The sequence below is a fragment of the Dipteris shenzhenensis genome, chromosome 29, assembly GCF_047967505.1.
Source record: "Dipteris shenzhenensis isolate YYH24624 ecotype China chromosome 29, Dip_SZ_1.0, whole genome shotgun sequence".
NCBI classification, from domain to species: domain Eukaryota; kingdom Viridiplantae; phylum Streptophyta; class Polypodiopsida; order Gleicheniales; family Dipteridaceae; genus Dipteris; species Dipteris shenzhenensis.
The window spans coordinates 14,472,456-14,499,601 of NC_141624.1; positions in this window are offsets into that span (position 1 = coordinate 14,472,456).

Sequence of the window (27,146 nt, forward strand, 5' to 3'; positions counted from 1 at the left end):
TTCGTCTTCCAATCCTAGCAGACACCTCATATATGTTATTGTGGGATTTCGACCCTCAAGATCACCCTGCTTCACCAATGTCAAAATCCTAATCCATTGTTCGTAGATGTCATCATCGTATGTGACCATGTGTGTGTCCTTGGTAGCAAAGTTTGCGCCCATCGATACGCTTGCAACTCCTACAAAATTCTGTATAAAAAAATCAAAATCATCTTAGACATTCTTCTAATCCAAATCATGTAATAGAGATAATAATGACACTAGTGCGATTCTCCCATTACCATGTCAAAAGCATGACTTGGTAACTAGAAGAATGGCACTAGTGCCATTCTCACATCAGGGAATTGACACTACTATCATTTCTTTTACAAAGCCATAAACATTCTTGAAATAAAAAATGCATACAAAACAAAGTTTATTACTCACATCCCAACTTTGTCGATCTTTATGCCCTTTGACAAGGCCTTGGGCTAGTTTCTTTGGTCGTCCGAATGCAATCCACTGTGCCCTTAGGTGTTGTAAGATATCGATATATGGTTGATTTTTCAAAACAGTCTGTGCCTCCATGTTGGCCATTGATGATATCTTACAACTTGCTTCAACTGGTGCATTGACAAAAATTCTCGCCTTCCTCCGTGTATAGAAACCTTTTCGTTGATTGAAGGCTTCTCCATGTGCTTTAGTTATAAATATACTTGCAGCATAAATTGAATGATGCTACCCTGCGAGAATCCAATAATTATACTCCTTTAACTTTTCCACCTTTATCTCTTCCTTGCACATCGGAGTATTTGTGCCTATGTGGTAAGGCATAAGATATGCACATGTTGCAGGAGGTCGTGCATTCATTGCAAAACTCTTGACCAAGTCACTGACATAGCTGAGGGTCAATGTCCTGTACACATATTGGCTTGGTGCTCTAAAGCAATTCATCACTGGGATCAACACCTCAAACTCCAAACCAAATGGGAAGTACTCTATGTACTCCATCAAGACTGTCATACTTGTGTCCTTCCTTTCCAATTTCTTTTGTAGTGCCTGAAAGTCAACATCTGTCTGGATTTTCTTATACAGGATGATAGTTGCTTCAGATGATTTCTCACCATGTCCTGTTATATGTGTCTCACCACTCCCCGTTGCATCACCTCCACTTCCAATTCTATCAGTGACTATTCCCGTACCTCCCTGTTTTCCTCCTAAAGTTGTCTCTTTGTCTTTAGCATCCAGTTTATCCCCAATGCTTGTTTTTCCATCTGACCTTATTTCTTCTCACCTATTGTTTCCTCCTCACTGGTCTCTCTAGCCTTCTCTTTCAATGTGTTCTGAGACACTTGAGAGCTTGATCCAACAACATCACTTTTCTTGGTTCTTTTCGAAACTTTTCTACTCTTTTTTAAATCTTGCTTTATAACTTTTGTTACCAAATCAAAGCTTTCTAATATCTGTTGGTTGGTATAATTTTCTGGCTCATTAATCCAACCCCTAGATATCATCGTGTCCTCCCCAGTAGCATTCATCCTCGCATGATCAAAACAAGCAGGATCCAATTGATACACATTGCCTCCCAATGTATGAATTTGGAGACAAGGAACGTTGTCTTTCTTGGTATCCTCCATCTCTTGAACTTGTCCAACATCTTCAAAAGTTTTTCCTTGGATGTTCACAAAACAATGCACTTTATGAAGTTTTTGGAGTTCGTTATTGTATATATCCAAAAACCATCCTCTTCCAGAACTAACTGCATCATAAATTGACACCTCTCGAACCTTTCGCTTTCCCTTGCTAGCCATTCTTGCAATGTTCTGTTAACAAAAGAACCAAGGACACAATGAAATGTATAATAGAAAATCATAACTGTAGTAGGAAATATTACAACCACAATGCAACTTCTATTAACAAAATAACCAAGGCGAAGCAACTTATATATGCATTATGAAAAACTATACCAACACAGCAAGCAAATATACACAATATCAATCTCCACATAGATTGACACAATTCCATATGATCTCTACACAGCGGAGACAGTGATCACTACATAGAAGAATGCACATGTGAGTTTAGCATTCCTTGTGCATGTTTTCAGGTCATGGTATGAGATTGGCACCACTGCCATTCTCCACTGGTGGCATTCTCCATAGAGATTGACACAGGCTTCTCAATGCCATTTCTTAAGGCCTAATAAGAGATTGGCACCACTGCCATTCTCCTCTTGTACAGATTTTACCCTACTATTCTAGGAGGGGTATTCCAATGATCATAGGAGAGTGGTGTCTGATTCCGATCCACATGTGAGCGGAGACAGTGATCACTACATAGAAGAATGCACATGTGAGTTTAGGCTTCTCAATGCCATTTCTTAGGGCCAGCATGAATTTGGCATCACTGCCATTCTCCGCTAGTGAATATCTAGCCAAACTAAACCTATAGATTGAAATTCCATATGAACTCTACACAGCGGAGACAGTGATCACTACATAGAAGAATGCACATGTGAGATTGGCACCACTGCCATTCTCCGCTGGTAGTAGTCTAGACAGATTCCACTTGTAGAAGAAGAATCCACATGTGACTCTGATGATCTCAGAGATTGACACAATTCCATATGGTCTCTACACAGCAGAGACAGTGATCACTACATAGAAGAATGCACATGTGAGTTTAGGATTCCTTGTGCATGTTTTCAGGTCATGGTATGAGATTGGCAACACTGCCATTCTCCACTGGTGGCATTCTCCACAGAGATTGACACAATTCCATATGATCTTTGCACAGCGGAGACAGAAATCACTACATAGAAGAATGCACATCTGAGTTTAGGCTTCTCAATGCCATTTCTTAGGGCCTAGTAAGAGATTGGCACCACTGCCATTCTTCACTTGTACAAATGTCTACCCTACTATTCTAGGAGGGGTATTCCAGTGATCATAGGAGAGTGGTGTCCTATTCCATTCCACATGTGAGTTTGATGAACTCAGAGATTGACACAATTCCATATGATCTCTACACAGCGGAGACAGTGATCACTCCATAGAAGAATGCACATGAGAGTATAGGATTCCTTGTGCATGTTTGCAGGTCATGGTATGAGATTGGCACCACTGCCATTCTCCACTGGTGGCATTCTCCACGGACATTGACACAATTCCATATGATCTCTGCACAACAGAGACAGTGATCACTACATAGAAGAATGCACATGATTTAGGCTTCTCAATGCCATTTCTTAGGGCCTAACAAGCGATTGGCACCACTGCCATTCTCCACTTGTACAAATGTCTACCCTACTATTCTAGGAGGGGCATTCCAGTGATCATAGGAGAGTGGTGTCCTATTCCATTCCACATGTGAGTTTGATGAACTCAGAGATTGACACAATTCCATATGATCTCTACACAGCGGAGACAGTGATCACTCCATAGAAGAATGCACATGTGAGTATAGGATTCCTTGTGCATGTTTGCAGGTCATGGTATGAGATTGGCACCACTGCCATTCTCCACTGGTGGCATTCTCCATAGCGGAGATAGTGATCACTACATAGAAGAATGCACATGTGAGTTTAGGCTTCTCAATGCCATTTCTTAGGGCCAGCATGAGTTTGACATCACTGCCATTCTCCGCTAGTGAATATCTAGCCAAACTAAACCTATAGATTGAAATTCCATATGAACTCTACACAGCGAAGACAGTGATCACTACATAGAAGAATGCACATGTGAGATTGGCACCACTGCCATTCTCCGCTAGTAGTAGTCTAGACAGACTCCACTTGTAGAAGAATCCACATGTGACTCTGATGATCTCAGAGATTGACACAATTCCATATGGTCTCTACAAAGCGGAGACAGTGATCACTACATAGAAGAATGCACATGTGAGTTTAGGATTCCTTGTGCATGTTTTCAGGTCATGGTATGAGATTGACAACACTGCCATTCTCCACTGGTGGCATTCTCCACAGAGATTACACAATTCCATATGATCTCTGCACAGCGAAGACAAAAATCAATGCCATTTCTTAGGGCCTAGTAAGAGATTGGCACCACTGCCATTCTTCACTTGTACAAATGTCTACCCTACTATTCTAGGAGGGGCATTCCAGTGATCATAGGAGAGTGGTGTCCTATTCCATTCCACATGTGAGTTTGATGAACTCAGAGATTGACACAATTCCATATGGTCTCTACGCAGCGGAGACAGTGATCACTCCATAGAAGAATGCACATGTGAGTATAGGATTCCTTGTGCATGTTTGCAGGTCATGGTATGAGATTGGCACCACTGCCATTCTCCACTGGTGGCATTCTCCATAGCGGAGACAGTGATCACTACATAGAAGAATGCACATGTGAGTTTAGCATTCCTTGTGCATGTTTTCAGGTCATGGTATGAGATTGGCACCACTGCCATTCTTCGCTAGTAGAAGTCTAGACAGACTCCACTTGTAGAAGAATCCATATGTGACTCTGATGATCTCAGAGATTGACACAATTCCATATGGTCTCTACACAGCGGAGATAGTGATGACTACATAGAAGGATGCACATGTGATTTTAGGCTTCTCAATGCCATTTCTTAGGCCCTAATAAGAGATTGGCACCATTGCCATTCTCCACTTGCACAAATGTTTACCCTACTATTCTAGGAGGGGTATTCCAATCATCATGGGAGAGTGGTGTCCGATTCCAACCCACATGTGAGTCTGATGATCTCAGTGTCATTATGTAGGTGCCACCATGAGTTTGGCATCACTGCCATTTTCCACTAGTGGTTGTCTAGACAAACTAAACCTATAGATTGACATATCACCACATAGAAGAATGCACATTACCACTAGCGGAGAATGGCAGTAGGATAATGGCAAAAGTGCCAATGCACATGTGAGTTTAGGCTTCTCAATGCCATTTATTAGGGCCTAACAAGAGATTGGCACCACTGCCATTCTCCACTTGTACAAATGTCTACCCTACTATTCTAGGAGGGGCATTCCAGTGATCATAGGAGAGTGGTGTCCTATTCCATTCCACATGTGAGTGATGATGATCTCAGAGATTGACACAATTCCATTTGATCTCTAAACAGTGGAGCCAGTCTCCGCTAGTGGTAATCTAGACAAATGTTTTCAGGTCATGGTATGAGATTGGAACCACTGCCATTCTCCACTGGTGGCATTCCCCACAGAGATTGACACAATTCCATATGATCTCTACACAGCGGAGACAGTGATCACTACATAGAAGAATGCACATGTGAGTTTAGGCTTCTCAATGACATTTCTTAGGGCCTAACAAGAGATTGGCACCACTGCCATTCTTCACTTGTACAAATGTTTACCCTACTATACTAGGAGGGGTATTCCAGTGATCATAGGAGAGTGGTGTCTGATTCCAATCCACATGTGAGTTTGATGAACTCAGAGATTGACACAATTCCATATGATCTCTACACAGCGGAGACAGTGATCTCTACATAGAAGAATGCACATGTGAGTTTAGGATTCCTTGTGCATGTTTGCAGGTCATGGTATGAGATTGGCACCAATACCATTCTCCACTGTTGGCATTCTCCACAGAGATTAACACAATTCCATATGATCTCTACACAGCGGAGATAGTGACCACTACATAGAAGAATGCACATGTGAGATTAGGCTTATCAATGCCATTTCTTAGGGCCTAATAAGAGATTGGCACCACTATCATTCTCTTGTACAAATGTTTACCCTACTATTCTAGGAGGGGTATTCCAATGATCATAGGCGAGTGGTGTCCGATTCCAATCCACATGTGAGTCTGATGATCTCAGTATAATTATGTAGGTGCCACCATGAGTTTGGCATCACTGCCATTCTCCACTAGTGGTTGTCTAGACAAACTAAACCTATAGATTGACATTCCAAGGCCTAATAAAAGATTGACACAATTCCATATGATCTCTGCACAGTGGAGACAGTGATCACTACATAGAAGAATGCACATGTGAGTTTAGGCTTCTCAATGCCATTTATTAGGGCCAAACAAGAGATTGGCACCACTGCCATTCTCCACTTGTACAAATGTCTAGCCTACTATTCTAGGAGGGGCATTCCAGTGATCATAGGAGAGTGGTGTCCTATTCCATTCCACATGTGAGTGATGATGATCTCAGAGATTGACACAATTCCATTTGATCTCTAAACAGCGGAGACAGTCATCACTCCATAGAAGAATGCACATGTGAGTTCAGGATTCCTTGTGCATGTTTTCAGGTCATGGTATGAGATTGGCACCACTGCCATTCTCCACTGGTGGCATTCCCCATAGAGATTGGCACAATTCCATATGATCTCTGCACATGTGAGTTTAGGCTTCTCAATGCCATTGCTTAGGGTCTAATAAGAGATTGGCACCACTGCCATTCTCCACTTGTGCAAATGTTTACCCTACTATTCTAGGGGGGGTATTCCAGTGATCATAGGAGAGTGGTGTCCTATTCCATTCCACATGTGAGTTTGATGATCTCAGTGTCATCATGTAGTTGCAAGCATGAGATTGGCACCACTGCCATTCTCCGCTAGTTGTAGTCTAGACAGACTGAACCTATAGATTGACATTCCACTAGTTTTATTGGCTGCAGTAGGATAATGTCAAAAGTGCCAATGCAGATGTGAGTTTAGGATTCCTTGTGCATGTTTTCAGGTCATAATATGAGATTGGCACCACTGCCATTCTCAACTGGTGGCATTCTCCAAAGAGATTGACATAATTCCATATGATCTCTACACAGCGGAGATAGTGATGACTACATAGAAGGATGCACATGTGATTTTAGGCTTCTCAATGCCATTCCTTAGGCCCTAATAGGAGATTGGCACCAATGCCATTCTCCACTTGCACAAATGTTTACCCTACTATTCTAGGAGGGGTATAATAATTCATGCTTTCATGAAAATTTTGTATAGACTCATTCATGCTTTATAAAGATTTGCACCAATGCCATTCTTCCCATCTAGAAGGACATGTTTGATGGTCTTATGAAATTCTTTGGTTGTAATTTGTTCATAATTAATTCTCCGTAATCGTAATGATAGAGGATGGCTATCAGAAGCGGGGACAAGGTCATGATGATGGTGGGGAATGAAGTGGTTGGAATTGGTGGAGTGTGTGCAATAGATCCGGAGGCCTACTGTAGTGGTATGAAGATTGGGACAGAAAATGTATCGGTGATAGTGGAGAAGTCTATCAATAGTGAAATGCTCTTGCCATTTCCCACTATGGATGCAGTGCTTGTTGGTGAGGCAATTTGGAGCATTGTCAAGTGGCCTAAGGGCTCTCTAAAACATGTTGGTGATTCTTTAGATGATGCGGTAACTGAAGAAGCTACACCAAGTGAGCCTGAGCGACCTTATGTTGAGGCAATGCCAGTTTCTTCATTGGAAACTGACAATTTCATTCGTGAATCTTGGAAAGAGAAAAAGGTTGTCTCATGGGATGAGAGCAAAACAAAGACCGTGGGGGAAGGTGTGATCTTATATGTTTTCCTGGGAGACTCTATAAACTTTGACCTATTGGGTAACGATTGCATTGGTGTGGGTATTGAAAAGAAAGAACAAATTAGAGGAAGTGACTCAGGGTCTTCTATGCAAGATGTCGGCTCTCTCAGCCTAGTAAAGTGGCCCATCAAGCAGATTACCTTACTTGATGGAAGCCCATTGCAACAATATGTGCCCATGGACCACGTTGCTGGTATAAATGAGTTGGTCAATGATAAAATGTTGAAAAGGGACGATCCAACATCAAAGAAAAGAAGGTACACTTTCATTAACAGGGTGCCTAAACAAAGAGAGCCTCCAACAACAATGTACAAAATGTCACTAGATTCGGTGCAACAGGTTTCGTCCATCGATTGTTGTGGGAGTAGGTGTTGCCAACATGCAGAGCGAGATCTCTTAATGAATCTAAGGAAGAACTTTTGGGGCAGCTCCTTGGAGTCTCGTACAAACTTTATATATGATGTGTTGTCAACGGCTTGGCATCATGACTACACAGGGAGGATATGCTACAACTTTAGGATAAATGGTCGGGATGTCTGTTGTAGAGCATGGTATGAGATGCATGGAATTCCAAGGACATCATTTTATCGATACAGGGAGCAATTTGAGAGTGGTGTACAGCGATATGTGCATGGCAATTTAGGGATTGTGAGGAGGAGTAGGGAGCACATAGGTATGGGAAGGGCTCTCATTCAACACTTTGTGGATAATAGCATAGAGCATATGCCTCACAAGAGTAGAACCATGCAGGATGGTTCTAGAGAGACACAGCAAGTGATACCTGAAGTGTATAAGAAGATAGACGTCCTACGTGAGGTCAACACTTCACTTAATCAACGTGGTTATCAGAGCCTATCCACATCCACATTTGGCAGGATTTGGAATTAAAAAATGTAGCCCTTGCTAAGACGAGTGAATTCTCTAAATGTAGCTTATGCAGCCGGATCAAGGCTCAATTGGCAGCCACAAAAAATCAAGATGAGCACAATTCACTGATGGAAGAGAGAAAGATGCATATGATACAGCAACAAAGTTGTAGGAACTTATACTATGCATGGCGTAGGTACTTCGAGATGGATCCAAAAAAGTATGTATGCATAATCCATGATAAGATGGACCAAAAAAAGACGGCAATTCCAAGACTTAGGGTGAGGTCCAAGGACACCGATTCTGCATGGCAATTACAGGTTTCACTCATTGGAATGATTACCCATGGGCATGGAAACGGTCATTATGGACACTTCACCCTCAATGGTTTGTGGCCATCTGATCCCAACCTGACGATTAATTCGCTCTCAATTTGTTTGCGCAACCTCGAGAGGATGGATATGCATGACCTTGGAGACCTTGCTACCAATGGGATTCCTAGAAGCAATGCTCGCCTTTTGAATGCTCTATGTTCAAGAAACGCTTTGGACTCCCATTACAGTTCTAAAGGTGCACATGTTTCCACAAGTGGAGCTAGCTTGTCTGAAAATGTAGATGTCATGATCACAAATGCAAATCTAGAAACTATATCAGAAAGTGGCACGAAGTCTGTCATGGAGGCCATGCCAACTTCCATTGCAAGGGCTACAGACACGTGTGTGAATATTTTTCCGTCAAATACAAGAGAAAACCCACCCTCTTTAGAGGGGAGTGTTGCTATTGAGCCACCATTCCAAAAGTTGCCAGAGAACTTGCTACTCCAACTAGATAATTGTGGGTCTGAGAACAAAAATAGATACTTGTTTGCATACCTTTCTCTTCTTGTAGCAAGGGGCATTTTCAAGACAGTTCAATTGGGCTTCTTGATGGTAGGGCACACACATGAGGACATTGATGCAATGTTCAGTAGGTTTTCTGAGAGCTTGCGGGTGGGACAAACATATACTTTCCCGCATCTGATGGATACATTCAAAAAATGTACATCATCTTCACCGACACCATTTGTTCTTACACGGGTTCCTAACTTCAAGGATTATGTAGATGGCTACCTATGTGATGGGCAAGAAATGCTAGTTGGACATGCAAAGCCATTACAATTTCGATTTTACATGCAAGGTGACATACCAATGATGCAGTACAAGGTGCATCCAAAATCACCGAATTGGATGCCCATTGAAGGGGGAATCGAGCTATGGAAGAAAGATAGTGAGGGTCGATCATTGTTGCCAACAGGTTGTCCGGATATACTACCAATGGCTGCATTTGTGAGAGATCACTTGCAAGTAATATCAGGGATAAAGGATTACATTAAGTTTTGGGAGAAATGTGCAAGTGGAAAGAATGCATCCTATGAGTCCTACATTAGGCCAGTGATAGACTATTGGAAAACCACGATCGGTGAGCTCGAACAGGAAAACATCTCAGAGATAGGAGTGTACAGAGAGTTTTGGCCAAGAACACAATCTCCTGATGAGGAGGATGATATAGATGCTTGCATTAATGATTTCCAAGGCTATGAGGAATGGAATGATCACTATTGTGGGCCTCTAAAAGGTAAGCCGAGGGAAGAGTTTAGACCAATGGTGGATGTTAAGCAAGGTGACTTCGTCTTGGTGAGGCCATCAGATCCTATATACCCCATATGGCTTGGGGTTGCCATATCAAGTGCCGAGATGGATGCTGCTTCTCCTAATTTCAAGAAATTATTAATTCAGTATTGGGCACCATCAATTAAGAGAAAGGGGCTCAGTGATGCAGATGCCTATGTTGATTGCTGGAACAAGTATTGGGCAGAGAATAGGTTGGATCCACAGGTATGGGAGTGTATTGATGCAATTGTCTGGTCATGGACATCAAAATCCATAAATAGACCCAAGAAGATCAAGATTCCACAGAGCGTATGTATCAAAGCACAGGAGAGCTTGCTTGGTATCAGAGCATAGAAAATGGTGTCGATTTTCTCCCTCTTAATCTCCCAAACTTCCATTGTAAGGTGTGTTCTCATGTGATGTTTCTCAATTGTTGTTATCTTGTCAATGGGTATTTGCATATTATTAATATGACAATTTTCAGAAGCTGACCTTCACCAACAACTGCTTTGTTTCTTGGAACTCACTATGCATGGTGTTTGTTAACACCACCAACTGGTGTTTATTAACACCTCAAGTAAAATATACATGTTGTCCCTAGACGGTGTTTATTAACACCACCAAATACCTGATTTTCAAACTCTGCCACAAATGCTTTGTTTCGATTTTTATACGCAATGAACTGTTTCACAACCAATGAAGTTTTTCATAACATTGGAATTCCAAATATTAGCTTATTCAATATTGGTAAAATTCCCACAATCAATGGAAATTTTCCCAAATTTAATGAAGCCTTTCCCAATTTTAATGAAATCCACCCAATTTCGAAATTCCCAAAATGCAACTTTTGTCCCACTTTATCTAATACTGTGTTTTTGGAGGAACCACATTTACAGCCAATAGAGGTCAATTTTGAGAGAGCGGTGTGCTCGAACCATGCCCAGTTGTGGGTGCACTCAATCCATGATGGCTTGAAAGAGAAGGTGCTCTCAATCCATGTGAACCTATGGGAGTTCTTAATCCATGTGTACCAGAGCCAAATTTTTTAGCTTCAACATGGGAAGATCCCTTTCCTTTTGACTTTGAAGAACCTATTAGTTTGATTGGTGATGTTGTGGTATCTTCTTCATAACCCTCCTCTATGTGCTCCTCAGAATTACTATTGGAAGTTGATACCTCCATCTCCTCGATTGTTTCATCAACCTCCACAATTTGTTTGTCAAGTGATAAACACAAAACAAAATTGAATCTTGAGATCATAATATTCAAAAGAAAATTACATAAGTTTACATAGAAAATTAGAAATTACATATGGATAGTAACTAGCCTTCCCTTCATCTTTGATTTGTTTTAATTGTTCCGCTACAATGGGCGGAGTAACAGCTTTCAAAGAGAACTTCTCCTCCATAACAATACAAATAATAGGATTCTTATTGTTATCACACCCAAGCATTTCAACACCTTCCTCATTGGACTCGCTTCTTGCAATATCTTTGATCCTTATTATTGGCTTAAAAACTGATCTTCTAGTGGGAAGTGTCTTTGGAAGCAAGAAAATCATCTCATCTATATCAGTGTCAACTTTGATGGTCCATTTTGAATCTATGTTATTGTGTACTTCCACTATGTCCCATAATATTCAAATTTGCAATGAACCTTTCATCAAAAGGAGTAGGAAGGTTGCATCTCAAGACTTGGATCCTTGGCACTTTTCTTTGGCTCCTTGGTGCCTTTCTTTTCCCACCTTATCTTTTGGATCCTAGTGGGAGCACCCTCCGATGTGGGCTTTCCAACGACACTAATTTCTCTGAAAGTTTATTTGTTCGACATGATACCTACAAAAGACATAAACAATGTCAAAATATTTATGATATCCTGTTGAGAATATCTCAAGTTGAAAAAAACAAAAACTAATACAACAAGCTTGATGGCTTCTAAAAAGACTTTGAGCTTCTAACATAGACATTCTTCATGGAAAATGATCTTGACATGCTTATTATTGAAACATGACTTTGGCTGGCTTTATAGATAGAAATATTTCTTCCAACATAACCATCGTCATTTATTTTGATGTTTTTGAATAAATTGCTATATCCTATAGTCTTTAGGATGCATGCTTCACATGCAACATAGCATTTGTAATGCTTTAATGGTATCATTCCATATCCTTATTTTCATAAATTATTTGTCTCATGTTCAAGTTTGGAATGAGTACTACAACTTGAAGACAAATTTTGCCGAATTCCGTTGAGCAATGCATAAGTTATGGGTCATGCAAGATACCTAATATATGTAGAAAATTCCTTGAACCTCACCAAAAATTGCTACCCTCAAGCAAACAATGACACGAGTGCTTGCTATTCGATTCCATTATACACAAGTGTCAAAGACCATGATATCCCTTTAAATGAAATGTTATGGTGTAATGGAGAAGAAGACTCACTACCTTTGCCTAATAATAGAGAAAAACAAGAATGTCAACTTAAAAGTTTGATTCAATAGGGTCAACATTAGTTTTAAGCTGCTTGGGCAAGGATGCTATGAGTAAGGGTCCCCTTTAGGCAAATGAGCCTGAATGAATGTCTTTGTGAACAAGCCTTCATACCATATGAATCTAGAGAAAATTAGAAGAAGCATACATTCATGAGACAAAGGAAGAAAGAGAAAAATTAATTGTAGAACAAAGACCTTAGAGAATTGAAGAATTCATGATGTAGACATCTCATATAAGGCAATTATTCAGGTAGTGAGTGCATGTCTAATCTCAAGGATTTCACCTCATGCTCGATGGGTTCACTCACAAGTATGTAACTATCATGTGAGTTCAATAGAAGATATTATTAAATTCACATTTTAGATGTATATAATGGATTTAAAATATTACTCTTGAATGCATGTTATATAGTCTAGTTTTGTATAAAGTGAGTCCTCTTGTGAGCTCATACAATATTTGTTTCACTTGGGCTCAAATGGAGGGGTCTTCAACTCAACTTCAAGAAAGAATTTAACAAGATTACAATAATAGGATAGGTTTTTCAATTCAACTTAGAAAAAAATAAGTTAGTTTCATAACTAAACAAGGGTGGTCTCATTCAGGAAAACTTTTGAGGGGTTTTAAATTACATTTTTTGTTTCTCCTCTCTCTCTCTCTCTCTCTCTCTCTCTGTCCCTCTCTCTCTTCCCCCCTCCAGTGACTCTCGCTTCTCTCCATTGCCACTCCAGACTGAGCCAAGCTCCATGGCTTAGCCCAAGGCATCGTTGGAGTCATGGATCTCAATCTAGCCATAACCTCAACCCCTCCAATAGTTGTAGCTCAACCTTGTCGAAATCTTAGCTATTGTCGTCTCATGTTCAAACAATGTTTTCCTCCAAAAACCTCAGAAACGAGTTGAACGAGCTAAGCAAGTGTGCCTTTGCAACGGTTCAACTTGCAGATCCAAAGGAACTCATGAACCTGATGAATTTCCCGTTCTCTCATTTTCGACCACCATCAATGATGGCAAATCAGTTTGGGGCTGCTCCAACCTTAGCTGCAAGTGCCACTGTTTGCCATTGCCAGAGAATCACAAGCCTAGGGCATTAGCATAGCATGAGCAACTAAGAAAAAGCCAAAAAACCCTGCTCAAACATCCATCATTCAATAGCAGCAACTTACAAAACCACCACCACACCAACACGTTCGAGAGCCTCATCGTTCAAGAGCTCAATAGCTCGATCCTAGGGTCGAGTATCATTGAGTTGCAGAACTATCCGCCAGTGGCCACAATCAGGGTAGCGTGGCCGACCTTACACAGCTTCCATTGCCTTAACCCATTTTGGATAGCTCTGGTCAAACCTGCCTGAGCACACAGCATTGAATTTCAATATGGCCAAAACAAAGGTCAAGTCTTTTGCGGCCAAGTCTTTTGCTGAAGCAGTGAGTTCTACCACAAGGGCCTCTTCAATCGCAACTCGAATAAGGCAGGGTGAACTCAAACACAGTTTGAGTCCGGAAGAACAAATCAAGGGCCTCAAAAGGGAGAACCGTGAGCTCAAAGCTCAAAAGGAGAGTGTACTCGAGAGCCTAGCCAAATTGGAGACCCAACTAAAGAAGCAATCTAGCCAAGAACGCATCCAAGAAGACGTGCACTAGTGTGTTAGTGATCCCCCTTTGCATGTTATTTCCAAGCTTGATAATTTGGTTTCACATGAAGTCAAATCAGTACTTGATAAACATATGAACTTAGCATTTAAAAAGGAGAAAAATAGGGAGAAAATTGCACTTAATGTGCAAATTGGAGGTTTGCCGAAGCATTTTATAGATAAGTTTTCATATCGTCCATTGGACGCATTGCATCATTTTTATTGCTATAGGGTAAATATGATGACGTGATTAAAGTTATAGTGGAAAATATGATGAGGTGTGATTCCCATACTATTGGATACTTGGGGGTGCACTAGTAAGAAACCCCTCAAAATTTTCCCTCAAAGAGACCACCCCTCTTTAGCTATGAACTCACAAGGAACCACAAATGACTCATTCGATGTGAGTCACAACTCACACGCATAACCACAAGATAAGGAGAGAGACACACACAAGGTCGAAGGAAGTCAATTTTGGGTTTTGGGAGAGAGAGAGAGAGAGAGAGAGAGAAAGAGGACGATGATTTTACATCGTAGGGAAAATCCCAACGAGCTGCATAGTGACTAAGAGACTAGAGAGACTCTGACGAAATGCAAGATTGTCCTGTTATTTACGTTTCAATTGGCAAATCTGCTTAGATATTGACGCATCAAGTCGCTCTCTCTGTAGCTTGGAAATGTGCAATCGTTAGGAACCGTGTAGTTAATTTGCCATTGCCATCATGGGAGTATCTTACACAAGCTGTCGCACTCCACACATAACTTATAATAGCTGTGGTCGCTCGCCACAACATGATCAGCTGCAGCAACACGAACATGGCGATTGCCCGTCACAGTTAAAGCAAGCGCAGCAACATGCCCATACGGAGCTCCAGCACTGTTGGAACAAAGACGTCCAAAACGCCGCTAGACAATTGTTCACGCTGCATCACAATTTACAATTCATTACATACTCACTACGCGAAATTTAGGCCAACAGCCCTAACAACCACTCCAAAAAACTAGCACTGTTTGCATTGCTTTTCACGCAAATAAGAATCAGTTGAGTAGCCATCTGCCTTTACAGTTTCATAAATAGTGCATAGTTCGCAGTATATACTAGCTAACAATGCCTGTCGATTTCTCGAGAAGTAAGCGAGTCCTGTCCCTTTTCTCTACTGTCACCTTAAAGAATATCACATTCTATTCTCTTTCGACGTAGTCTTTCGTCAACTGCTCCATCTTGGCTTTAACACTGGGTCCTTTGAGGCTTACACTGGTTCCATTATGCAGCATGCTGACCTGCAACGTAGATCAAAATATAAAGGGAAGTCTAATACGTACAAACAAAGGTTTGACGTCTGGCAAAGATGTCAGGGATCAAGACATACCAGTCGCAACAGCCGATTGCTCCCACGTCACTCCCACTGCAGAAGTGAAGGGGGTTTATCAGCTTCTGCAAGTTGAGACTTCAAAACATTATCCTGGAATGTTACGACCAAGTTCAACATGACAAGGACATAAAAGACACCAGAAAGAGAGACTCTCGGTAAGAAACTGCAAGTCGGTCGTACCAGCGATTTCGCAGATTATCATGAACGGTTCGGGCCATAATCAGGTGGGCGCTAACCGCAAGACCAGACCACGTCGTTGGCAATTGATGTATTCTTGTGATACTAGACGATAACCAGAGCAGGATGAATTATTTAGATTGATTGATTTTTTTGTAAAGCTCAAGCAAAGCTAGAAGAATAACGATGGAAGAGACCGAAGAAGACTGCAAATTACAACAAGAGTACTTAATACGCTACTCATTCATCACGTATTTCCCACCCGTACTCACAAATTTTAATCAATGAGAAGTTATGTTTTACAAACAAATTATACCGACCTCGATCTAAAAAAATGCAAAGAGCGTTGGTGAAGACACTCCAAACGTTTTCCAGCGTGAGGATACACATACCAAGAGCATGCTTATATTTGAACATGGTACAAATCCCGTGACAAGCCGCTTCGTGAAGTGGCATCACAATTGTGGAGTATTTTTAAGAGAACAAATCGGTGATTTGTGTTATCCATTTCATTTGCGCTCTATTGGCACTACCTCGTTAAAGGGTAGTAATTGGAGACTTGGATGGTCTTTTTTATATGTCTACGTTTGACTTTTTAGATTATTCCTTGTTGTTTGGTTTTAGATCATAATTCATAGAATCTTTTTAACTCAATGTTTTTTAAAAAATCTTGAGTAACAAGTGGGAATCCCACGAACTTTGTAGGATGAGCTTCACTTCAAAGAATTACCTATTACACATTATTTATGACAAAGGTTATCTAATTGCAGCATTATCTTAATCAAACATTAAGGGTAAAAGAATAGTAATTCTACAAAACAAGATCATATAATGTGTGCTTTAGATAATTGTCTCTTCGCACATATCATTGATGACAAAGGTTACCTAATTGTGATCTCAATCAAACAAGGGCAAAAGAATATTTATTATACAAAAGAGGATCATATGTGTTCCTTTAGGAGGGTGGAGTACAACTAATATATTAAAGTAAAGTGAAGTTTTGTAGCATGTCCAAGAAGAAAATAAAAGATTGAATTCATAAGAAAGACTCTGGTAGTTTCGGTCTTGTATTGCTCTCTTTCTATATTATTATTTTGCTTCTACATGGAATTGCAATTTAGTGATGGATAATAAGAAATTTATATGGGTCCCTATGTGTGCTTTTAATTAAATTAAAGGATGCTAAGGTATTGTGATCATAGTTGTGGATTTGATTACACCTTCCACAAAATATAAGGTATATACCTTGAAAAATATGCAAGATTTTAAGATTTGTACATATTTTTCATAATATATAAGACCTCGGGGGGGGGGGGGGGGGGGGGGGGGGCGGGGGTCTTTTGGATGAGGGGGGCTTAAACACAAAATACACTAAAATATGAAAGCCCATCTCCTTTCAAATTAATGTAACTTTTTCATGTGTTACCCAAATTTCAAGGTATAAAGACATATTTGAAGCTCTTTTAGTGTAGAACACAACCATGTTAATTTGAATAATTTCTACTCATGGCATATTGTTAAATTCATGTCATACTTAAGATTTTCATAGGTTTTCTTACTAAAGGTAGCAGTTGGCGCCCCAGGCACAGAATGAGTGATTCCATGAGTTCTATTCAGCTAGCATAGAATCTGGTCTTTAATGCAAAGACCAAAAACATTGAGGTTAGGTACCATTTCACTAGGGAGATATTTGAGGACAAGCGCATAGAGCTTGTCAAGGTTCATATAGATGATAACCTTGTAGATATGCTAACAAAGAGTCTACCTAGTCAGTGGTTTGAGTATTGTCATGTATTGATGGGCATTGGATAATTGGACGTTATCCCCTCGGGGTGCCAACTCCCTTTAGTAAGAAAACCTATCAAAATCTTGAGTATGAGATGAATTTAACAATATGCCATGAGTAGAAATTATTCAAATTAACATGGTTGTGCTCAACACTAAAAGAGCTTCAAATATGTCTTCACACCTTGAAATTTGGGTAACACATGAAAAAGTTACATTAATATAAAAGGAGATGGGTTTTCATATTTTAGTGTATTTTTTGAATTACCCCCCTTCATCCAAAAGACCCCCCCCCTTGGGCCTCACATATTATGAAAAATATGTACAAATCTTAAAATCTTGCGTATTTTTCAAGGTACATAACTTATATTATGTGGGAAGGGGGACGTGAAATTTTCATATTTTTCCCTTGCATATTTGTAATATATTATGGAAATCCATGTATATTATATATGGACCTTGCCCCCCCATACCCTAGATTCTAGTAGACGAGGATAGTAATATATTACATATTGAGTTAGCGCCCCAGGGTTATCCCTTAAAGGCACATTGTCATTTAAGTGGAAGGTTGTGGGGGTTAAAGGCCACTGTGCCTTAACCATGATTATGTACAATACTCAAACACACACACACACACATATATATGGTTGACATAGAAGATTAGGATGGTTTGCACCCACAAAAAAATTGTGTGGCTCTCTTTTGGATCTCTCTCTCTCTCTCTCTCTCTCTCTCATCCTCTTTCACTGCTTTCATTGAGAGCACTCTCGATTTTCCCAGCAAGTCTTATGCACAACCTTCAAAAAACACACTGAAGTGTTAGTCAAATGCACGTGTACATATCCAATGGGCATGATACTTTGCATGTGCCTCAAATCCACCATTGATGTCAAGATGCGTGCAAATCATTGTGCCCATTGGATATGGTTTGCATGGTCAAAGTAGGTGTGAAAAGTATCGTGCCCATTGGATATGGCTTGCATGGCCAAAGCCATATTAGACCATGTTGCCCATCAAGCCTTACGCACATAAAAATACACACTTGATGTGTGTTCTTCAAACATGCACATATCCGATGGTCATGATACTTTGTACACACCTAAATCACACCTATGATGAGGTGGATTCAAAGTATCATGCCCAACGGATATAGGTTGCATGGTCGAAGTCACATTAGACCATGTTTTCTACCAAGTCTCACGTGTGTTATTCGAATGTGCACATATCTCATGGATGTGCTACTTTGTACATGCCTCAATAACACTTATCTTAAAATTAACGCAAAGTATTGTGCCCATCGGATATGGTTTTCATATTCAAAGTCGCATAAGCCCGTGTTTTTTATCACGTATCATGCGCAACGATAAAAAAACACGCTCTGAGGTGTGTTATATAATGTGCACATATTAGATGGACATGATACTTTTAAAGTGTATAAATATTATCTATCTTGAGGCTTTTCCAAAGTATCATGTTCATTTGATATGGTTTTCTCAGAGAAGTCCATCAAATAGTGCTATCAACGTTGTTTCACCAAGTGTCATGCACAACAGTCCCAAAACACACTCTAAGGTGAGTTATTCGAAGATGCGCATACCCGATGCTCGTAATATTTTTACATGTATCAATAACACATATATTGAGAATCATGAAAACTATCGTGCCCATCTGATATGGCTTGCATGGTCGGGGATGCATCAGACCATGTTTTTCAGCATCTTATGCACAATCGTCAAAAAACATGCTTCGGGGTGTGTTATTCAAATGTGCACATATACAATGGGCACAATAATTTGAATGCACCTATATCCCATATATTTTGAGACACATGGAAAGTTTCATTCCCATTGGATATGGTTTGCATGGTCGAAGTCGCATTAGACCATGTTTTTCACGAAGTCTTATGCACAACCATTAAAAAAACATGCTCTGAGGTGTGTTATTCGAATGCACACATATCCAATGGTTGTGATACTTTTCATATGACTCAATCACCATATTTTATTCAGATGAGCACATATCGGATGGGCACGATACTTTGCATACACTACAATGCCACCTATGTTTAGGTGGATATAAGGTATCATTCCATTGGGGATGGTTTGCATGGTCAAAGTCACATTAATGATTAGATCATTTTTTCACCAAGTCTTATGCACAACCATAAAAAAACACGCTATGAGGTGTGTTATTCGAACATGACATATTTGATGGTCATGATAGTTTGCACACACTTCAATCCCACCTATGTTGAAGCTGTGTGCAAAGTATTGCTCCCATTGGATAGGTTTTGCAAGGTCAAAGTCACATTAGACCATGTTCTTCACCAGTATCATGCACAATAGTCAAAACACACACTCTAAAGTGTGTTATTCAAATGCATACATATTTGCGTGTATATATCCAATGGGCATGATACTTTGCATGCACATAAATTCCACCTATTTTGAGGCATGTACAAATTATCGTGACCATCGAATATGGTTTGCATGGTCAAGTATGAATTAAACCATATTTTTCATCAAGTCTTATGCATAACTGTCAAAAAACACACTCTTGGTTGTGTTATTCAAACATGCACATATTTGATGGACACAATACTTTACACGCACCTGAATCCCACCTATTTTGAGACACCTAGAAGGTATCATGCTCATTGGATATGTGCACATATCTTATGGACATGATAATTTTCACACACATCAATCCCACCTATCTTGAGGCATGTGCAAAGTATCATGGCCATCGAATATGGTTTGCATGGTCAAAATCGCATTACACCATGTTTTTCACCAAGTGTCATGCACAATGGTAAAAGCAAGGTTACATCGCGTCTTATTCAAATGTGGTAATGACACTTTGCATGCATGCCAACCCCACCTATCTTGAGACATGTGCAAAGTATCATACCCATCGGATGTGGTTTGCATGGTCAAAGGTGCATTGGACCACGTTTTTCATCACCAAGTGTCATGCACAATGGTCAAAAAAGACACTATGGGATGTCTTGTTTAAATGTGCACATATTTTATGGGCATGATACTTTGTACATACATCAATTACACATATCTTGAGGCAATCAAATTATCTTGCCCATTCGGTATGGTTTGCATGGTCGAAATTGCATTATATCATGTTTTCTACCAAGTTAGTATCAGGGAGGTTGGTCAAAAAACACGCTTTGGGGTGTCTTATTTGAATGCGCACAGGTCTGATAGGCATGATAATTTGCACACATGTTAATTTCACCTATTCTTAGGGGTCATGTGAAAAGTATCATGTCCATCAGATTTGGTTTGCATGGTCGAATTCGACCTATACTATGTTTTTCACCAAGTGTGATGCACCACCATCAAAAAACATGCTCTAAGATGTGTGATTCAAATGTGCTAGTGTTCATGGCCATGAAAATTTTCATGAATTTCAATACCATTTACTTTGAGGCAAGTGCAAAGTATCATGCCCATTGAATACGGTTTGCATGGTCAAAGTCACATTAGACCTTGTTTTTCACCAAGTATCATGCATAATGTTTAGAAACACGCTCCGCGTTGTCTTATTCAAATGAGCACTATCTGATGTGTATGATACTTTGCACATGCATCAATAGCACCTATGTTGATGTGCGCACAAAGTATCGTGCCCATAAAAAATGGTTTGCATGGTTGAAATTGCAATAAACCATGTTTTTCTCCAAGTATGATATTTTTTTAGTCTTGGTAAAAATATTATAATTGTAATAAAAGCTAAATTGACTTTAGTCTTTGAATAAAAATGATAAGGATCAATAATTGATGGTATGCATTCAAGGATCATGAACCCCACTTATCCTAAGATGCATCAGATATGGTTTCCATGGTTGAAATCGCATTACATCATGTTTTTTACCAAGTCTCATGCACAACAATCAAAAAACACACTCTGATGTATCTTATTTGAACACGCTGAAAAGTCTCGCTTGCATGGTCAAAATCCCATTATACCATGTTTCTAATAAAAGTTAAATTGATATTATATGGGGATGAATATTTGATAGGAGGCATGGAATGCTTAAGTAACTCATGCAATTGTGGGAGGATTTGGTATGAGTGCTTCAAGTGATTTAAAAAAGAGTTGGGAAAGTGGTAGTGATTTAACAAAGAGTTGGGAGAGTGAATGAAAATCTTTGCCAAGATTTTTGTGTAAGGGATCAAGCGGGAAGTTTTTAATATGGGGCTAGAGCCAAGGTGAGTTAGACTCAAAATCGAATGTGTGTGTGTGTGTGTGTGTGTGTGTGTGTGTGTGTGTTTGGGGGGGCGGGGATCAAAGAGTTCAAAATAAAAAATTGATCCAAGTAAAAGATCTCATCAAAATTAATCCACTAAAACGAATCCTCCCAGCCAACCAACGTCCATCTCACACTCTCTGTCTTACCTTCCCTCCCACCCTCCATCACTCCTTCACCTAGCTCTCAGCCATGCTTCTCTCTGCACCTGGTTTTGCCCTTCCTTTCCTCTTTGTCTCTCCCCTCCCATGTCTCTAATAGCAACAAACCCCCTCCTCTCTCTGTCAACTCTATCTCTCCTATATCCCTATTGGCAGCGATCTCCTCTCTCTAGCGATGCCCCCTCCTCAACTCTCTTTCATCCCTCCACTATGTTGTGCCTGCTTGCCACCTTTCCTACTTGTATCTCCGAATTCCTCCATACTTATGGCTAGATATCAGATGGATATCAAAACGACAAGGTGGAGAGATGATGCTATGTGATTAGTTTTAGTGTTAGGCTAGGTTAAGGTTAAGTTATGTTACCTAGGATTAATGTTGTGTCTAATAGGATTGGTTATGCTAAGTTAGACTAGAATAGGTTAATGAAGTATTGTTGTAATTGACTTGGTTTTTTGACATATGCTTATTAATGTGAAATTAATCGAGTATTATATTGTTTTGGTTTTTCAACATGTGATTTTTCTTTGTGTTAAAGAAAAAAAACTATTGCGATGTGCTCGACTTGGAAGACAATGTGTGAAAGACATAGAAAGGGAGAAAAGTTATCTCTATTTGCCACTTGGTCATCTACACAAAAGGTTCCTGGTTGCAATGATCCATGTGGCTTTCTAGCCTCTCACATGCATGCATGTAACTAGTAGTCATCTTTATATGGGAGGTTCATTTACACTCATCACACCTCCCCCCTCATCTTCTGTGATGACGAACACCTTCATGTAGACAATGTGTGCAAAAATCTTCTTTCTGTTGCTTTGTGCTAAAGCTCATAGGTGTTCTTTTGAATATTTCATAGGACTTTGTATGGCCCTAGCTATTTGTATAGTAAGGACTCGATGAGATTTTTGTCGGATAATAGACAAAGATGAGATGATTCTTTTGATAGGTTACTTTTAATCTCATGTTTTAGTTCTTTTTTTCTTAAAGAGCAGCATTGTTGTAGTTCTTTTAGAATGTTGATCTATGGTACCTCAGGTGAGAATGTTGGGTCAAATCACTCAAAAAGGGCTAATTCTTGTGGAACTTTAAACTGTGGTCCTATATACGTGTAGTAGGACTTTGTCCCAATGTTGGTGAAGCAGATCAATGTACATCGAGAGCATCTTCTTTATCATTTTCTTGAGTCTTTTGGTCAATCCATTGGCTTGAGGGTGGTATAGGGCTTGCAAAAGTGACATGCACACTGACGAACTTCATAAGGATTTGCATTACCTTGGCATTGAAATTTCCTCCCTAATCAGAAAGGATCACGTCTCTGGGCACCCATGTCTTGGGATGATGTCGTTGAGTAGGAAAGAAGCAATTGAGTGTGCTAATGTGTGTGGGATTGCATTTGATTTGTAGCGATTTGTAGCATCATGTCAAAGTAATCCATGAAAACCATGACGTATGTGTTCCCATTGACAGATTGTGGGAAAGGGCCAATCAAGTCCCATGCAACTAATTGAAAGGGGCAGCTAGTTGTGATGCTCTATAGTTTGCCTGGTGGTTTTCAACTTGATCTTTGCATTATTGGCATCTGAGACATTGTTGGAGTCAATTTGTGATGAACCTGCACATGTTAGGCCAACAGAAACTTTGACGTAAAGTGGTGAGGACTCTGTGCAAGACTGAGGTGACCAAATAGTGTATGTGCATGGTAATTATAGTTTATGTAATGTGTTGCTAATTGTTTTGGGACAAAAATATAACAGATTATCTTTTAACATTAATCTAAAATGTTTTGGGTTTACAGTGGGTTGACGAAGGGCTAAAATGATTACAAGTTTTCAAGACTTGGACTTGATTTTGAATTGCCGACAAGACTGTTAGGTTTACTAGTTGTTGGGGTTTGGTGAGTTCATACATTGTTTGGGTGTTTTGTATTTGTGGTTCTCTAGAAGATCATTGTCTATGTGATTCTCATGATATGGGAAATACTTAGTGTGAATGTGTACTCTTGAAGTGCAAAAATCTAGCGAAGTAATCTAGGGTTGGTGTGTTTTTTCTTGAGTAATGAATTGAGGGTTTTTTTATTTGTTTCTATTGTCACTGAGGTGCTATACAAATAAGGGTGTAACTTGGTGAATGACCAGACAATTACTAGGAGCTCTCATCCTATGGTTGAATAGTTTCTTTCGGCTTTGAATATACTTTTGTTGATAAAGCATAGTGGATACCAATCATTTGAATTCGGGTCCAGCTACAAAAGAACAGACAAATCTTCTTAATTTTGTGTATGCCTCCTTGCATTTATCATTCCAATTGAATGGAATCTGCTCCTTTTGTAGTAGCAAGTTCTGGAACGGGCTATTATGGGAACATAATTTGGTATGAATTTAGTTGAGAACTGGATCATATCAAGGAACCGCTATAGTTGTTTGATCGATTGTGGGTCTGGGTAGTTGATTAGAGCTTTGACTTTTGTTGGGTTGATGTTGATGCCATCTCAGGATACAATGTATCCCAAGTATTTGACCATCAAAGCTACCCATTTGCAATTTTTGGGTTGTAATTTGAAGAAGTATTTTTTGAGAATCTCCATGACCTATTTAAGTACTTGCATGTGTTCTTTACAAGACTTTGTGTGGATGTGAATATCGTCAATCTAAACTACAAGAACTTTTTTTTAATCAACCCATGAAAGATGCAATTTACCATTCATTGGAAATTGCTTCTTGCATCTATTAGCCCGAATGGAATTACTATGAACTCGTAGGGAACCTCTAGGTATTCTGAATGATGATTTTTGTGTGTCCTTTGTATTGAGTGGAATCTTCTAGTAACCTGCTACTAGGTCCCATGATGTGAAGTAAGTCACATTGCCAACAACTAATCCAATAGATCGTCAACTAGGGGTAGAGGGTACACATCATGTTCAATGAAACTGTGTTCAATGTGGATGGAAATCAATGCAAAAACGTAGGTCTCCTAAGGCTTTCTTTTCTAGGTGAGGTTCCAATGCCCAAGGGATTTTGGATAATTTAATCATTTTCTTTTGTAGCATATATGGCATGGCTTTGTTGATTGCTTTGATTTCTCTAGGTGACAAATGCCTCAACGCCATCGTGATGGGGTGCAGAGTCTCTAGTTTTGATGGAGTGTCAAATTGGAGCAGTGGTTTTGAAGGCATGTTTGGATCTGCTATGACATCAAGGAACTTGGGTATGAGGGCTTTGACTTATTGAGCTTGGGTGTTGGAACTATTTTTGGTGGTTGTGAGATAGCTAGTGCATTTTGTAAATGTAATGGGAATTTGGACCATTGAATGGTTGTGTAGTTTTCAAAGTGATTTTCTATGATGGGGAATCTATCTATGCACTATGTATGTCTAACAAGCCGACAGCCTATGGTTAATGGGAACACCTATCTTGGTAAGGCGTAAAATGGGGGTGTGTAAATGGTATCATCTAAAATAAACACTACAAGACATAGGCCCTTTTTCGACAAAAATACAGACCTTTTTTACACTAAAAGGTTTTTTTTTGACGGGCACAAAGGTCAATATAAGCATCGAAAAAGAACGATCACTATATAAGCGTCGTTATATAGCAACACTAGTAAACGTCGCTATATAGCGACACTAGTAAACATCGCTATATAGCGACACTAGTAAACGTCGCTATATAGCAATGATTAATAGAAGCTTCAAAAAAACATTAGTGGGGCTAAACAGGGCCATAGCAAGCCCTGCTTTTCCCCCCTAATGTTTTTTTTAATCTTATGTTAATCGTCGCTATAGCCCTGTTTTGCCCCACTAATGTTTTTTATTTAGTAATTACAAAAGAATGTCTTTTGTTACAAAATTTCCCTTATTGTAAGGGTGATACAAAATCGCTCAAATGAACCGAGCGTTAGAAGCATATACATATCGAAGATATACAACATTGTTTGTTACAAAATTACCCTTTCGAAAAGGGTGATACAAAATCGCTCAAACGAGCCGATATACAAAAGCATATGCATGGCAAAGTATATGCAAACTACTACTACTATTGCTCATCCAAATCGTCATCCTTGTCCTCATCGACATTGGCTTGATCCTTAGCCCTCGTGAGCTGCTGTGCCTGATATCCCTAGCCCTCATCGAAGCTGTGTAAGCCTAATCCCTCATCATCATCGCTTACCTCCACTGATGGGATGTTCAAGCTTTGATTCTAAGAGTGAAACCATATTAATTGGAAATTAGATTGGAACTTAAAGAATAAAACAATTTAAAAAGTGAGATTACAAGTAGGAGTAGACTTATACCGTGCGAGTAGCCACCTCTACCCAATCGACTGTCACTCTCAGCGCCTCCTGCTCAATAAACCACAGCTTTGTTCCTATGTGAAATGCGCGTCTCATCTCTGTGTCTATAGGAAGGTGACCCATCGCAGCTTGTTGTGGACCCAATTTACGAGAGTTAGATAAAGTGCATACAATATGTAGTAAAACAAATAGAACAATACATTAAATGAGAAGAAGTAGACTTACCACGGTTGCCTCGAATGCCAACCATCCACCCACACCAAAGTGCAAAGTACCTATGGAGTCCAACCGTCTCCTCATAGCCCTCCTTTGACCCTCGAACAGTTCGGGATGGTCCGTGTACTGCTTCTTGAAAAACTTCCAATCAGCTTTGTCTACCCACTTGGGTTTAGCCTTCCCCTTTGCGATGGAAGTACACAAGGTTGACCTATGATGGTTCAAAAGGACCCCCATGCGCTCTTTCATGTAATACAAATTGAACTCCCAATTTGGAGGGTTAGGATATTGTCTTTTCAATTCATCGATGACTACCTACTTCTTGCCCTCATCTTGGTACTGCTAGTCCGTAGCTATGCCGCTCCTGAAGTAGTGTCTCATCAATTGCCTCATGGTGGCCTGATATCACTACTGAGACCTTTTTATTTTCTATTATCTCTCCAGCAACAATGATTTCATAGGATAGGTCCTCGATCGAGTAAGGAGGACTCACAGTACTGACAAAGTCAGGAGCGAGTGGTCTTACTATTGCGAGCACTTACAGAGCGAGGAGTAGCAGTGGAAGTAAGAGAGGGAAAGGGACCTGATTGGTACTGGGTCTCGAGACCAAGTGGAGACCTATAGGGATGTGAGTGTGCTGACTCGCCTACATCTCCTGAGTTAGCACAACATAAGCGACCCCTCCTACTCTTCCTTCCCTTGCGATGGGC